A 14630-nucleotide genomic window follows, 5' to 3' on the forward strand; every position below is an offset into this window, starting at 1 on the left:
GGTACGTAATGAGCAGTCTTTACCACAAATCCCCACCTCGGGATCAGCTGGTGTTTCTTGAAATGAGCAGATTTAGATGGATGTGAACAGCTGTTCCTCTCCCCACCTCCCTGGACCCTGCCAGCCTAGTTCAGATGGGTGGGCGGGTGGGGGGCTCTTGCTGCTCCGAGGATGCCCAAAAGGAACCTTAGAGAAGATGAAGCCAGGGCAAGGAGGAGGCTTGCTAGCGCCCCCCGCCCGACATTCCTATGAGGCCCAGCTGCCCATCTGCTAGTGCTCGTCTCCTCCTCCTCACCCCAACGCACTGTTCATTTATCCTTCTGTGAGGGTGTTCATTTCCCCTGGTTGGTACCTCTCTCCTCTAGCAGGTGGCTCCTCTCAGTCCCAGCTGCAGGAGAGCTCTGTGGACCCTTCTTATTCGAGGGAGCAAGAAACCGAGGGACTCTTCTAGAAGCCATGATCTACCGCATCTTTCTGCCTCTCAGTAGGTCCCACACCCACGTGAGCCCAGGCCACCCCACCACTGTTTGCTCAATGCCTGGTCCTTTGTAGGAAACTTCTTCTGATTGTCTAACCTTATTTCAACTTGCTGTAGTATAACATCTTATCAGAAAGTTTCAGGTGACTTCCTTGGTGGTCCAGTCCCTTGGGATTCCACGCTCCTAAGGCAGGGGGCTTGGGTTCGATCCCTGGTTAGGGAACTAGATCCCACATGCTGCAATTAAAGATCTAGCACAGTCAAATAAATAAATATGAAAGATTCAGGAGCTGAGGTCTTTGAGCTGAACTTGAATATCTCCTTGGCTCTGAGACTTTCCCTCTGTAATTCTTAAGAAACTCTAAATGAAGGCACTTCTCCCACCTCTGAGAGGGACATTGGGAGGGTAGAGGTGAGGAGGGAGTTCGATTCTGGTGGCTTCCTCTACCTGGGTTTGGCTCTGGTGTTCCAGTAAAATGCGGGGGGCCCTTGATCCCCTGGAGAAGAGAATGACAACCCACTCCAGTATTCTGGCCTGGAGAATTCCACGGACTGTATAGCCCATGGGGCCGCAAAGAGCTGGACACGACTGAGTGACTTTCACTTGGGGAGGCCAGTTTATCTCCAGCAAAAGACAGAAGCTCAGAAGGCAAGCTGAAGATCTTTGCTGTCGCAAGACCTGGCTTTACTTGCCTTCCTGGAATAAGGGCACATAGTAGACACAGAGAAGGCCAGGAGATGGAGCTTGAGGGTGTGGCAAGAGCTCAGCTGCCAGCTAGTGGTCTTAAGTGACCCAGAGGCACTGGAATGTCAAAGATTCAGTGCAGGAAGAGACTGAGACCAGAGGAGGTGAGGTCAAGGTCACACAGCAACTAGGTGCCAAGACTGAAGTTAAAAGTCATGTCCAGGGACTTTCTAGCTAGGTCTTTCTCATTCTCTATTATTCTGTAGGCTCAGGAAAAGCCAGGACATGACTGCATAGCATTTATAAGCCCAGTTCATACCCACATCACTAATAAAGCTCCCCTCATCCCTGTAAACTACATGTCTTATTCCTGGGCCTCACTGCCTTGGGACTACAGGATCTGGGGCTCGCTCTGAGTCCAGGCCTCCTGGTTGGATGTTAGAATCCTTTAATGAGGTGTCAGGGAGGCCCTAGGAGGCCCTGCTCCTTGTGGGTGGAGGAGGCAGTCATCTTGGTAGATGAGCTGGAGGTTGCTACCAATCTCCACCAGGCCCCACATCTCTGTCAAATGGCCTAAGTTCCATCTTAAAGTCATTATTCATGTTAGCTGATGGAAACACAGTCACTGTTTCCAGAAGGTTGCCCCGAGACTGCCAAGCATCTTTCAAGCCTTTTTCCAGTGATTCAGGTTGGTTGATCACATGAGTTGGATCTTGAAGCCTTGGGATTCAGGAAAGGAGGTTTCCCAGGAAGAGACAGGTGAGGTAAGGGAGCATGGTAGGGTATTTGGTGTGTGTTCGTGTGTGTGTCTTAAGCAACATGAGAGCCCTAGGTACAGCCATGTGAGAGGTTTAATAGTGGACACCATGATGGTCATAATTGGTTTGGACTGATAGTCTTAGCTTCAGTTCCCCAGAATCGATCCTGAGACAAGGAGCCAAGTGTGGGTGATTTATTTGGAAGATGAGCCCAGGAATCTCTGATAGAGGAATGGGGATGAGAGACAGGGACATAAAGCAACCAATGGAAGGTGCGTTGTCAAGCCAGTCACCACCGTGTCCCTTTGGGGCCCTCTGGGACACTCTTAAACACACTTACGAGTCATCCCACCGTGGGGATGTGGGAGCTGGGGCCTGAATACACTAATTCCCATCTGTCATTGGGAGGGCTGCCCCAGGGGGTGTTAACTTCCTGGTACTCGGCCCACTGCACATGCACACGCTGGCAGCGTGAGCGCTGAAGCTCACACTGAGAGGAGCAGGTGCTGGCCGTTGTGCGCGGCAATGGTTAGGGGAGGGAATACGGGAGGAGAGGGGATATGGGTGACAGAGGACGAGATGCTTGGATGGCATCACCGACTCAATGGACGTGAGTTTGAGCAAACTCTGGGAGATGGTGAAGGACAGGGAAGCCTGGTGTGCTGCAGTGCATGGGGTAGCAAAGTGTCAGACACAACTGAGAGACTGGACAACACAGTTGGCAGGGGGCACCTGCAGCCTGTACTGCCTCCTGGCTGAGCCATCAGTCTTGCTTTTTCAGATCCAGCCTGCTTTGCTGAACTCTTTGTTCTTAGAACTTGTCTTCTGTATGAATCATCTCCGATTGCAGTCTGAAAACTCTCTCCTGTGGCCATGAGCTCCGTGAGCTGCTCATTTGCTTTCTAGGATCCTGGGAACAGAACCTCCAGCATGTCAATTTCCCCAAGACCTTCCTGATAGAATCCAGAATCTCCCTGAAGGATTGAGGGGACCTTATAGCGGGGGAGGGCAGGGTGGAGGGTCACTGGGCCCCAACTCAAGAGTCTATAGGTCCTTTGGGCATGCTACCAGAGGCATGACCATTAGCTTCCCATCTGCTGAATTCAAGACTAAGAAAGAGATAGGAATGATCTCTGAGACTAGAAGACTGCCTCTTCTTTCTTCAGGCAGGATTCTGTGTGGGTAAGAAGGCTGATTGCATTCTGCCTACTCCCCTCTCCAGGCATCACACCTTCTCCCGTGGGCCAGGCTCACCTGCTTCCCTGGATGTCCTGGGGCCTGTGGGGCAGGATCAGAACAACTCCTCTGTCCTGTTGTGAATTTCCCTCTGTCTTTCACTGCCAGCGGGGACCTGAGATTAACTAATTAATTAATCAGATGTTTATTGAGCACCTCCTGTGTGCCAGACACTGTTCTAGGTGCTAAGCACACAACACAAAGAGATGATCTAGAATCACAGCCTTGTAGAATCAGAGCCAGGAAGAAACTTAGAACATATGTCATCGTTTGTCAGGGAAGAAACCTGAGGCTGAGAGAGGGCAAGAGAAGTTCTCAAATCACACAGCAAACAGGCAGCCCAGCTTGAGAAATTGTGGAAAGTCAGAGGTAACGGACGTAGAGATCACCTAGCTGAACTGGTCAGCTTTTAGACACTGAAACCAGTGGTCAGAGGTGAAAGGTCACTCCAAGTTCTCCCTGCCAGTGAATGCAGCCTTTTCTCCCACTTCTATCTCCCAAGTCAGATTTGGGCTCTAGGTTACTGAGAGGAGTATGTGTGTGCGTTATCATAGCTTCACATGCCAAGGGCAGCAGGCAGGAGACACAAGAGACTTTCCCCAGATCAAGCCTCCCCACCTCCTTCTGGGGCATTCAGAGGCTGCAGCAAGTCCTCCCCTCTGCTCCTGCCTTTTCCCAGCTTCCTGTACAGCCGTGGCCCCTGGAGTTGCCCACTGTCACAGTGGCCTTGGGTGATGCTGGGAGAGCTCAGCACTGAGGGATGCCCTAAAGTGCCGGAAGCACCGACACCCTGTCTGGCTCATTGCCTCCCTCATTTTCTCGGGAGCTGAAGGAGCAGGGGCTGTGGGGCTGTCCAGGCGAGGGTGGGCTGCACCCCCTAGTCTCTTTCCGCTCATTCATTGGAGCTGGGACCAGTGAAGGCAGTGGCTCCTTTGGGCTCCCCTTGCAGAATTATAGAGCCAGGCTGAGGGGTGAAAGGAGTGATTGATGGGGAGCTGTGGTTGCTGGTAGAGATCAGTGTGTGTGTGTGTGTGTGCGTGCGTGCGTGCGTGCGTGCGTGCATGCGTGTGTCTGTCCGTCCGTCCGTCTGTGTATGGAAAACCATTGACAGGAGATAAACTGCTCTCACTGGAAACTTCAACAGGAGCTGGAATGCACTCCCCAAGTCCTCTCACCCCTGGGCATGTACACTTCATCAGTGTTTTTCATGCATATATAAATATACGTGGACATGCATGTGCCGAAGGTGTGCGTATGTGTGGCGATACACACAAGAACATGGGTTTATGTGCAGGGAGTCCTGTATGTATGTGTGTGGAGGGCACTGCAGACCTCTTTGGGGGATTCTCTGGATCCGCTTTTATCCCACTGTCCCCCCAGCAGCCCCTTGACTTGCCCCCCTCGTCCTTGCCTTGACTTCTAGAGCCGTCAGCCCAGCACTCTGTCTGGCCTGCGTTATAACTGCCTGCCACCCCTTCTAGGAGGCCTGGAGTGGGGGCAGGGACAGGCCGAGGCTGGCCCGAAGCTCCTGGCTAATTTTCCCGGCCTCCATCGATCCAGCAGCTTCTCCTGAGTCTATTAGCAGTCGGCGAGTGAAAATATCCCCCATCTGCAAGCCCTGACCTGAGACAGGGAGGAATCCATAACAATTTGTTCAAACAGAGGGAAGCATTTCCCTCTGATTTGTATTTCAATTTATTCCAAGCAGGAGGGGGGTCAGGGTGGGGGCGGGCCAAGCCCTGGCATGGTGGCCAGAGTTGGGCCCCTGGGCTGTCCCCCTTGGCACCCCTGTGGCAGCTGGGGTGGCAGCTGGCACTCCCCATGGTTCCTGGGGGTAGGGGCTGCAGAGGGGAGGGTGGGGCCCAGCAAGGGGAACGGGAAGAGAGACCCGCCAGCCTTCCCAGCAGGCCCTGCTCCGCTGGAGGGCTCAGTTGTGGATTCGATTTTCACAAAATACAAAGCCGCCAGCTTGGAGCCTCTCTCCCAGGCACTGGGGCCTGTGCCAGGAGTGCGCTCACCCGCTGTGCCTGTGCCAGGGTGGGGGCTGGGCTGGGCGCATGGACCCAGTGGCCCCAGCTGGGTTGAGTGGTGGAGGGTGGGGTGGGGTGGGGACTCTTATTCTCCTAAAGCCCTCCCCAGCTGTCCTCCTAGGAACAAACTGCTCAGGCTCGGAAGGGAGCTGGCACCTTGGAGAGTTCCCTGGCAGGGCGGAGAGCCCCTCACTGCAGGAGCCCTGAGCAGTGTTCATGTTTCATTCCTGGACTGAGTAGACCAGAGCTCACTGGTCTACTTCCCAACCTTGGAAGTCTCTTTTGAGCACCTGTGATAACAATAGCTCTGGCTGACATTTCTTAAGTACCAACTACTTGCTGGACACTGGCAAGCACCCAGTTTTTTCAGGGTCCCGGCTTCCTCCTGCCCCTCATTCTCCTCAATCTTCCGGACTCTTCTGCCGCCTCCCTCACCCATCCCTGCTCAGTGTTTTCAGTTTCTCCTGGGAATGACTCTCTGTTCCTCCTGAGGGTGGCCCTAATGACTGAGGGCCTCAGGACTGATGTCTCTGCAGTGCTCCCCCCCACCTTCCCCGCCCAGCTTTTCTATAGGACTCCACAAACAGGCTAGCTTGCTTTCTTCTGGATCACTTTCTTTCACTGTACCTTACCTTCTCATCCCCACCAGGGTCCAGGCCTCTGCAGAGGTGGCTCCATGGCAACCAGAGAGGAGGATTCTGGGAAGGGTCAGCCAAGTGGTCCTGCAGTTCCCCGCCTCCCCCGCAACCCCTACCCTCCACCGTCTCTTTTCCTCATTCCTCAGTGCCCCAGGGAGGAGAATAAGTGGAGAAGTTCTTCACACCGAGGTGTCAGTGACTCGCTGCTCTGAGGTCAGCTGTCGCACATGACTAGCCAGGCTTCCTGACACCACCAAGGTCTAATTTCAGAAGCATGCAACTAAATATATCAAAGTCGATGAATAATCATCTCGCTTGCTCAGGTAGGAGTGTAGGGACGCAGTGTGGCATGAAGGCTTATAGCAGAGGGTTCTGCAGTAGAACTGGGTTCAAGTCCAGCCTCAACCACTCACTGGCTGTGTGGTCTTGGGCACAGCAGTTATACACAGCACCTCAGTTTCCCCCATGCACAAGCCAATGAGGATAATAGCGTGCACCTCAGGGGGCTGCGGTGAAGAGGAAACGGGGAAAGGTATGGAAAGCCATTCTGAGCCCAGTGCCTGGGCTGTTCAGAGGAGGCCCTGCAAAGTGAGTGACTGCAGCGTCCCAGCCTGCTCAGGCCTGCTTGGTGAGTCAAGGATCTGCCACCAGGGAGGGGACACGTGCGGTTCTACATACAGGCACGTGACACAGCACTGGGGGAAAGAGGGAGCGAGACCCTGGCCCTGGAGAAAGAGTGGCAGGATTCCAGCCCTACTCCCATCTCCCTCTCGGGGATGTTGACAGCAAGGATGTTCTCTCTGAGCTACTCTGTGCCTTGGGAGACAGCTGTGTTTTGTACCTTTACCGCCACCCACATGGCTGCCCATTCCAGACCTTGCTTTCCTCCTAAAAGGCAGCTTCCCCCTCCCCCTGTCCTTAGCCCCTGCTGTTGCTGCTGCTAAGTCGCTTCAGTCGTGTCCAACTCTGTGCAACCCTATAGACGGCAGCCCACCAGGCTCCACCGTCCCTGGGATTCTCCAGGCAAGAATGCTGGAGTGGGTTGCCATTGCCTTCTCCAATGCATGAAAGTGAAAAGTGAAAGTGAAATCACTCAGTTGTGTCCGACTCTTCGCGACCCCATGGACTGCAACCTGCCAGGCTCCTCCATCCATGGGATTTTCCAGGCAAGAGTACTGGAGTGGGTTGCCATTGCCTTCTCCGGTCCTTAGCCCCTAGGAGCCTCCTAATGGCAATGACTTTTCTGTTCCTGGCTGTGATTGAACTTTAGGCCAATTGGCCTCCCCCATCCACAGGTCCTTCACTTTTTTCCCCCAACCGACTGGGTTTCAAGTCATTTACGAGTTGTTCAGAGGCTCAGCATTATAATCAGATCCTACGGTGCATACCACTTATGTGGTTTCTAAAATTTTAGCCAAAAAAGGAGAGAAACCCTTCCGTGATGGAAGAAAAAAAAAAATCAGAATACTTAAGCATGGTGGGGGGGGAGGTATTATATTTCTTGATTTATAAATATACCTGATGTAAAGAAAATATGTTCCCAAACTTTATGCTTCTGGAATTGACTCCTGAAAAAAAAAAAAAAAAACCAAGATTATTCATCCCATTGTTAAAGCAGGAATTTAACCTGCTTTCCCTCCCAGGGGTGTTGTCCTTTGAAAGGGACACAAGAGAATGAACAGCGACTTATCTGCCAGTGTTGACGGGTCTTATGAAGAACCCACAAAGCAGGGAAGGGGACCGAGAGTGATGGCGGTGGAGGCAGGAATACTGTCTTAAAAAGGGTGGTCAGGGTAGACCTTACTCATAAAAGAGCTGAAGGAAGTGATGGGGTAGCTCTGGAAATCTAGGGAAGAGCAGTCCAGTAACAGCTGCAAGTGCAAAGGTCCTTGAGGCCAAGTGGGCTTGGTCTGCTTGAAGAACAGCAAAGAGCAGTGTGACTGCCGTAGTGGGGAGTAAGATACAGGGGTGGGTGGGAGCAGACGTGGGGCATGGCAGGCTACTGAAAATGCTGTGGCTTTGACGTGAAGTGGAGTCATGGCCGGGTTTGAGCAGAGGAGAGATGGGATCAGACTTAGTATAAAGAGATCTCTCTGGCTGCTTGTGGAGAACAGATGTACCAGGCAAGGAAGGAAGCAGAGTCAACCTCTCCGTTATAAAAATCCAGGCAGGGGATGGTGGTGGTGGCCCAGTCCAGGTTGGTATTTTAGGGGTTGGGTTCAGGATCAGTTCTGAAGATTGAGCTGCTGGGCTGGTGGCTTGGACGCAGGGTGTGGGAGGAGAGAAGTCAGGGATGACTCCCAGGTTTCTTTCTTTTTTTAAACTTTATTTATTTATTTATTTTTTAATTTACCTATTTGGCTGTGCTGGGTCTTATTTGCAGCAGGCAGGATCTTCAGTCTTCATTGTGGCATGTGGGATCTAGCTCCTGACCAGGGATCAAACTGGGGCCCCCTCCATTGGGAGCATAGAGTCTTGCCACTGGACCACCACGGTAGCCCTGAGTCTCAGGTTTCTGGCTGATGGTGTGTTTTCAAGATGGGGGTGAGGATTGGCTCCCAGGCCTTGGGGTTGCTGAGGGGCACTAAGTGCTGTTCCCCTGATGTCATTGGATGTGGAGAGAGGCATAAAGTTGATCAGGCCCTTACATCTCTGCTCCTTGGTTTTTAAGCCTTTAGAGCTAATCCTCCTCCCTCCTCCTGAACTGGGGTGAAGATCAAGCCCAGAGGAACTCTGCAAGGCTGCATGAAGAGGTTTCAAGCTGTCAGGTTGTGACACCCATAATTTCACCCCAAAGCCAGGTAGGATGATGCCCAGGAACCCACAGTGGCCTGGGGTGGGTAGGAGGGCTCAGAGTGCTACCCCCAGCAGAGTGGAGATGGTAAGCTTTCCAGAAACACTGTCTTTCCCTCCCCTGCCCTCCTGTCCTGGGGTTTAATGCCCCACCTGCTCTCGAGCTGCAAGATTGATTTTGCTTTCAGAGTTGTTACTGTTATTATTATCCACTTAAACAACTTCATAGGAAAAGAAAAGGAATCCAATGACTATCAAACATGAGCCATTCATTCTAAATTCCCTGCCCATACCTGTCAATATATTTTTACATAGCAGTAAACAGCTGTCCACTCTGCACTCTTGGACGACTTTATCTCCTGCACACGTCTCCTGGTATTGACTGAGCCCTCAGACCTGTCAGCTTAATGGCCACAGGGCACCCCCTGCATCGATGTGCTGGAGTTTGGTCACTGTTTCTCCAGTGCTGAGCGTTTGGGCAGATGCCAATTTCTTCTTCTTCTAAAGAGCTCTGCCGTGAATATCCTTATGTGAATTACTTTTTCCTTTTAAATTATTTCCTTGGGGCCTATTCCCCAAAGTGAGATTGTCTAATAGGTCATAGGATAGGAACAGTTTTATGATTCTCCTTTTGCACTGCCAGGCTGTGTTACAAAAAGTTTGAGTCGGGCTTGTGCAGAGGCCAGCCATAGTGGATTTTATCATTTTAATTTATTTTCACTGGTGTCATAGGTGCCTTATGGCCTGCTTCTTTGGGTCTTTTCAACACCTAATAATAATAAGACCTGATCTGCACAGAAACTTTACAGTTTACATGGCACTTTCTGATATGTCATCTCACTTAATAAGACACGATGCATCTAATATCATTGGCTTCTGTTTTATATGGTGAATTGGGGGGTTTAGTCATGCCAAGTGCTGGAGTGGAGCTTCCAGCCTGTTCTTGCAGGTTGTTTGGAAAGAACTTGTTTCCACTCACCACCATCCCGTCCTTTCTGAGCTTCCAGGGCCTCAGATGCCAACTTCAGCCCCCGTCCACTGCCTCAAGCCCCCTTGTCTCCCTCGGCTCCAGCAGCCAGGCCTGTGTCAGGCTGCAGGCCGTGCCCTGTGCTTCAGACTTGGGTCTCAGCTCGCGGGGTGGGAGGAGGCCATTGGGCTTTTGGGGTCAGAGGGGGCTATGGGGTTCTTTGCTTTAGCAGAGCTGCCGCTCCCTCCATACCCTGACCCAGGGGCGGCCCAGGCTCTGCGTTCTGGTTTGGGAGCCTGGACCTGGCAGTGCATCTCTGGTCCCACCCAGGATGTGCTGGTCCAGAATGTGTCCCTAGTGCTGATCACAGGTATGCTGGAGCCCTGGTGACTGAGCCTCAGGCTCCAATGAACAGGGTCACTCAGGGGCCTGTCAGGCTCCACGACTGAAGCTGTAGCTCTCAGACTAAGGGGGCCTTCTGATGGTGGACACACTCTGAGGTATGAGTTTGGTTTTATTCCGCTCCCTTCTCACTATACATCTGGAGCATGTGCTGCAACATGTGCTGTGCTTGGTGGATTCCATTCTTATTATATTTAATACTTCCAATAGGGAGGATTCTTATGCCCATTTTACAGGCAGGAAGCTGGGGCTGGAGGCCACAGAGTTAAATGATTTGCCCCAGGTCACACAGCAATTATTGCAACAGCCTCAAGGAGAACCCCTGTGTCTACGCCAGCCCTGCCTCTCCCATGGAATCAGTTCAAGAGCTTTGTTTTGTCAGGTGGGAATGTGGTCATATCCAGAATTTGGCCCACTGCCAAGACCCAAGGCCAGGGGAACTGCAGTGATGGGGTCTCCAGGACTGCAAACCTTGGTGGGGTTGAATAGTGAGACCCCTGAAGAAACACCATGTCCACCGGTCCCATGTCCCTGGGCTAGTCAAGCTCAGGTCCTGAGGCCTAAAACCGTTCTCTACCCTGTTGGGTGGTAGCCTCTCTTTCTCGCCATCCTCCTGGGGAGAGCCTTCCTCCCAGTGATCACCTCTTTCAGTCCACATTTTTAAAATATAATTTTATTTATTTTTGGCTGCACTTGATCTTTGTTGCTTTGCATGGGTTTTCTGTAGTTGCGACGGTCTTGGGCTGCTCTTGGTTGTGGTACGTGGGCTTCTCATTCAGTGACTTCTCTTGTTGTGAAGCACAGGCTCTAGGCACACAGGCTCAGTAGCTGTGGTGTGCAGGCTTAGTTTCTCCCGGGCACGTAGAATCTTCCCAGACCAGGGATCGAACCCGTGTCCTCTGCAATGGCAGGCGGATTCTTATCCCCTGCACCACCAGGAAAGTCCTCAGTCCACATTGATATTCTAGTCTGTCAGGATTATGGCTCTTGGCATCCCCCCACTCTTCATTCAGTTTTACATTTTCCTCTTGTAGGCCCTTGGAACAGGGTCCCAGGTCCTATGATCAAATGGAAAGGGAACTGAAATTTATTGAGCAGTTACTAGATACTGGTGGTTATGCTCTGTATCCACATTGTCTTGTTTAATCCTCACAACCTAGAAGTTACTTCTGCCAGAGCTGAGATATAGTGTTATCCCCATATGGCAGATGAAGGGACTGAGGCTTTGAGAAGTTAAATAACTTGCCCAAGGCTGTGGGCAGCCCCTCAGACTTGCACTTACAGCCTCTGCTCAAGCAACGCCTGACTTGTAGTGTGCACCTTTCTGCCCTCTCTTCCCCGAGTGTCCTGCCTACACTGGTTAGAATTGCCCTGTGTGCTGTGCCGTGTTAACTCTCTTCAGTCGTGTCCAGCTCTGTGCGACCCCATGGACTATAGCCTGCCAGGCTCTTCTGTCCATGGGACTTCCCAGGCAACAATACTGGAGTGTGTTGCCATGCCCTCCTCCAGGGGATCTTCCTGATCCAGGGATCGAACCTACATCTCTTACATCTCCTGCATTGGCAGGCGGGTTCTTTACCAGTAGCACCACCTGGGAAGCCCAGAACTGCCCTGGGGCACCTTGTTGTTGAGAATTGATCTCCCTGCCCACAGAGAGAATGTCTTTTTATAGTTCCCCCAGGGGATCTCAGAGGCCTCACTTAGAGGGCTTTCCCAGTGGCCTGTCCTGACATTCCAGAGTTCATTAGTTTTGTGCAGACTAGACTTCCACTGATACTCGGTGAAGATTCTGAGCAGAGCCCGACACTCTCAAAACCTGTGTGCCTTCTGATGGAGCCAGGATGTAGGTGCAGTGGTGCCAAACCTTCCAAGGGATGGGGGTGTGGCTGGACTGCCCACCACTTTCAGCAGAGTGCCAGGCTCTGCCAGAAGCAGCAAGCTCTGCAGACAGCATCAGGTCTTGAAAATAGAACCAGGCCTTACGCATCATAGCGGACTCTGCAAGCCATACCAGGCCCTGCCTCTGACTGTGAGAGCAGCGCTTGTCTTCACGCTCCGTCGTAGTGATAGGCTGGCAGCCTGTGCCCTGATCTTTCAGCTGTGGCTGCTTTCCTCGCTCAGTGATGGTGCTCTTGGACCCGGAGGTCAGAGATACATACAGTCGGGTTGGGGAGGGATTTTTGCAGCCAAAGGGGAGGTCGGCTGAACGTGGATTTGGTTTTGATAAGCAAAAAAGCCCAGTTGCTGAGAGCAGACTTTAATAGAGTCTGTAGCAAGGGGAGGGCAGAGGTTCTTTGGGGAGGGGGCAGCGCCTGATTGGCTCTGCATCCCAGAGCTGAGGGCAGGACAATAGGTGCTCAGGAAATGTTACAGAAGGGATCCAGGAATCAGTGCAGATGAACAGGCGATGTGTGTGTGTTTGAAGGGTTGGGAGGCCAGGGAGCAAGAAGGAAGATGGAGAGGAAAGCATCCTGGACTGATGTCTAATGCCCTGGGGGAGTGACCAGCGGTGGATAGGGCCCGGGAGATGATGCCTCCCTTCAAGATGACAGGCACTGAGGTGAGGCCAGAGGAGATGGCACTGCTTCAAACTGGTTTTCCCAGCATGGAATTGGAGCCTCCCCTAGACCCCAGCACTCCTGAGAAACCAGCTGGCCTGCCCCCAGGCCTGTGGCCCAGAGGCCAGGCTTTGGCCAGCTCTGCATACAGGTCTGTGCAGAGGGCAGGGTGAACCCTCACTGTGGAGTGCACAGAAAGGTTAATTTCCCTGAGAGGTCCTTGTTCGATGGCCCGTGGTCCATGGGAGAGGTGCGTGGCATCACGTAGCATCACAAGGCCCAGGCGGAGCCAGCCAAGCGCCTACCCTGAGAGCCTCATTTCAGACCCTGGTCGCCATTCTCTGAGCAGCTAATTAAAAGGGAAAAGCCTGTTAATATTTCAGCACTGTTAACTCTGCTAAATTATTAAGTGTCCATTTGTATTATGTACAAAAAGGGATCGATAAACATGTGGGTACCAGGAGCTGGGAGGATGAGGGAGGAAGAGTTTCTAAGGATGCGCCCTGGGACAAGCCCAACCAGTGACGTGGAAACTCTGTCCTCAGCTCTGTGTCAGGCACTTGGAAACTGGAGATGTGGAGGGCTTAGCACAAATGTCAGAGAGTCCGATGGACTCCAAACAAGCAGGGTGCCCCTGGGCAAGTTACTTACCCTTGCTAAGACTCAGCTTCCTCATCTGATTAATGGGAACAATCATAGGCTTGTTATGAGCAGTAAACAATTAGATATAAAACACTCAGTACAGTGCTGGCCCAGAGTAACTTATTATGTGTATGTTATGACGTTATTGTTATATGATGGTGATGGGGGGACACCTGAGACATAACCCCAGCCCACAGCAGTCCTTCCCTCCATGCTTCCTGTCTGCCTCTCAGCAGGCCTTTATCGCAGCTCTTCTTGACTGTCCACTTCCCCAGTTCAGGATTTGGGTGTTGGAGCTCTCGCCAGCACCCAGCTCAGCACCTCACACTTATGAGGGTTTGTTGAATGACGATCTGATAGAAGGCAGGACCAGAGCACAGATTCTGTTTCCATATAGCTTGGCCTGGAGCACTCGGTGAAGCATCTGAGAGGTGGTTAGGGTGGTGGTACTTGCCCTGCCAGCCGGTGACCAGGGCGGATGGAACCAGCTTCAGGTGGGGAAGTCTGTGGCCCCCACTTCTTTTCTCTCCTTGTCCTCCCCTCACTCCGCTCTGTTTGGACGTTTCCTTCCGCCTGCAGACACACTCTCCATGAAAATCAGGAGCAGGGAACAGGACACCAGCTCCCACTCGGTCATGATTAACCTTTTAAAATTTAGGATGGGTAAGTTCATTTGTGTGTGTGTGTGTGTGTATATATATATATATATATTTAGATTCCACATATAAGGGATGTCATATGATATTTTTCCTTCTCTGACTTACTCCACTCAGTAGAAAATGAACTTCTGGTTGCTGGGGGAAAAAGGATAGTTAGGGACTTTGGGAAGATCATGTACACACTGCTATATTTAAAATGGGTAAATATTTTTTATTTACACAGAGACCTATTGTGTAGCACATGGAACTCTGCTCAACGTTATGTGCCAGCCTGGATGGGAGAGGGGTTTGGGGGAGAATGGATACATGTGTACGTTTTCACTGTTCACCTGAAACTGTTAACACAGCACTGTTAATCGGCTATGCTGCTGCTGCTGCTGCTAAGTCGCTTCAGTCGTGTCCGACTCGGTGCAACCCCATGGACTGCAGCCCACCAGGCTCCTCCGTCCCTGGGATTTTCCAGGCAAGAGTACTGGAGTGGGTTGCCAATGCCTTCTCCAATGCATGAAAGTGAAAAGTGAAAGTGAAGTCACTCAGTCGTGTCCGACTCTTCACGACCCCATGGACTGCAGCCCACCAGGCTCCTCCGTCCATGGGATTTTCCAGGCAAGAGTACTGGAGTGGGTTGCCAGTGTCTTCTCCAGTTAATCGGCTATACCCCAATATAAAATAAACAGTTTAAAGTTTGGGAAGAATAAATAAATAAAACTTAGGATGGAGAGGAAAGCTGAAGGAAAGCGATGGATGGGGCTTTTGATCAAGAGGTTTCATTCCCACTGCTGTC

The 14630-nt window shown here is 51.8% G+C and overlaps 1 protein-coding gene and 1 long non-coding RNA gene across 6 annotated transcripts in view; both read left to right on the forward strand.

The window, feature by feature from the left end:
- Positions 1 to 14630, forward strand: part of MDGA1 (MAM domain containing glycosylphosphatidylinositol anchor 1) — a 76783-nt gene that overhangs the window by 27140 nt on the left and 35013 nt on the right. The gene's annotated exons all lie outside the window — the stretch shown is intronic.
- Positions 188 to 14118, forward strand: LOC123330023. The gene is made up of 4 exons (XR_006545716.2): positions 188 to 484; positions 8497 to 8626; positions 13767 to 13850; positions 14070 to 14118. It is a non-coding gene; the product is annotated as an uncharacterized LOC123330023 (long non-coding RNA).

Source organism: Bubalus bubalis, chromosome 2 (genome assembly GCF_019923935.1).
Source record: "Bubalus bubalis isolate 160015118507 breed Murrah chromosome 2, NDDB_SH_1, whole genome shotgun sequence".
Lineage (NCBI taxonomy): Eukaryota > Metazoa > Chordata > Mammalia > Artiodactyla > Bovidae > Bubalus > Bubalus bubalis.